This window comes from Mus caroli, chromosome 16 (assembly GCF_900094665.2).
Source record: "Mus caroli chromosome 16, CAROLI_EIJ_v1.1, whole genome shotgun sequence".
In the NCBI taxonomy this organism is placed as follows: Eukaryota; Metazoa; Chordata; class Mammalia; order Rodentia; family Muridae; genus Mus; species Mus caroli.
The window spans coordinates 43288901-43291087 of NC_034585.1; positions in this window are offsets into that span (position 1 = coordinate 43288901).

Genomic DNA, 2187 nt, shown 5'->3' on the forward strand with positions numbered 1-2187 from the left:
TGCTTCTCAGTCATTTGGTATTCCTCAGGTGAGAATTCTTTGTTTAGCTCTGAACTCCATTTTTAATGGGGTTATTTGAATTTCTGGAGTTCAGCTTCTTGAGCTCTTTGTATATATTGGATATTAGTCCCCTATCAGATTTAGGATTGGTAAAAATCCTTTCCCAATCTGTTGGTGGCCTTTTTGAGACATTTTTTTTTACTCAACTGAATTGTTGTAGTACACTTATGAATTTTATTATTCACTTTTATTGAAAATATATTCTTTTCTCATATAATTATAGTTTTATTATATATTTTATCAATATATATTTATATAATTATACAAATATATGCAGATTATACACACACACATACACACACACACGTATATATAATCATCCTGATTCTAGTTCCTCTTCCTCCACTTTTCCCAGGTCCTCCCCTCCTCCCACTCCTCTATGGCCACTCCCTTTCTGTCTCTCATTAGAAAAGAATAAACTTCCAAGATACAACAAGCAAACATGACAAAATAAATTATAATAAGATGAAGAAAAAACTATCATATTGAAGTTGTACATGGCCATCCAAAAGAGGAAAGGAGTCTCAAGAGCAGGCAGAAGAGTCGGTGACCCACTTGTTCTCACAGTAAGAAGTCCCGTAAAAACACTAAGCCAATAGCTATAATATATATGCAGAGGACCTGGTGCAGACTTACATAGGCCCTCTGCTTGTGGCTTCACTCTCTGTGAACTCACATGCACCTTGATCAGTTGATTCAGTTGATTCAGAAGGCCATGTTCTCCTGGTGTCCTCCATCCCCTCTGGCTTTTATGATCTTTCCACCTTCCACAGGATTTCCTTAGCTCTAAGGGGAGGGATTTGATGAAGACCTCCCATTTAAACTCTTTCTCCACATCTTATCTGGCTGTATGTCTCTGAATCTGCTCCCATCTGCTGGAGGGAGCCTCTCTGATGATTACCAGATAAAGCACTGATCTATGAGTATAGCAGAATATAATTAGGAGTCATTATCATTTTACTGACACTTTTTTTATTTGACCAGTAGTACCTGGGGTTTTTCATAGGTCTCTGTGCTCTATGGTCTCTGGTTCCTGGTTACCCAGGTAGTGATGGGTATGCGTTCCTTCATGTAGAGTAGTCCTTAAGTCAAACCAGACATTGGTTGGCCACTCCCACAAGTTCCGTGCCACCATTGCCCTAGCACATTTTTTTTTTTTCAGGCAGGATAGATTGTAGGTCAAAGGTTTTGTGGCTATGTGAATTTACACATCTCTCTTTCTTTGGCTTAGAGAGTACATTCCTGCACTAAATAGACTAGACAATAGGGCTGAAGGTTCTAGGTGGTTATCAGCTTGACTGTCCCACATTCAATGAGATGTATGGATGTTGTGTTTGCCAGTGGGGCCCCAGTTGGTAGAGAGGAGACCTTTATTTTATTATCAGCCTGAATTATTTGGGGATTTCCATGGGTCCCCTTGGCCAACAAGTCAATGAAATGCAACCCAGACCTGCCACTGGAAGACTTGCCTTGCTATAAGAGGTGGCGAGTTACTACTCCCATTTTCCCCATTACTAGGAGTCCTCATTAGGATCACCATCATAGGACTCAGGAAGTTTTCACTGTACTAGGTTTCCAAACCAGCAACGATATGTCTAAATTCTAGCTGTCTTTCTCTGTATTCTGTACCTCCGTTCTATGCTCTTGCTCCTGTCCCCAGCTGGCCCAGTCTACCACAAAACCTGTTCCATTTCTCCTTCCCAGGGAAATCCATGAATTGCCCCTAAAGAAATTTTAGTTTTATCCATTTGGCTGTAAATTTCATGATGTAATATTATTTTAATTGGGTATTTATTTCATTTACATTTCCAATGCTATCCCAAAAGTCCCCCATATGATCCCCCACATACTCCCCAACACACCCACTCCCACTTCATGGCCCTGTCTTTCCCCTGTACTGAGGCATATAAAGTTTGCACGACCAATGGGCCTCTCTTTCCACCAATGGCCAACTAGGCCATCTTCTGATTCATATGCAGCTAGAGACACGAGCTCCAGGGGGGTACTGGTTAGTTCATATTGTTGTTCCACCTATAGGATTGCAGATCCCTTCAGCTCCTTGGGTACTTTCTCTAGCTCCTCCATTGGGGGCCCTGTGATCCATCCAATAGCTGACTGTGAGCATCC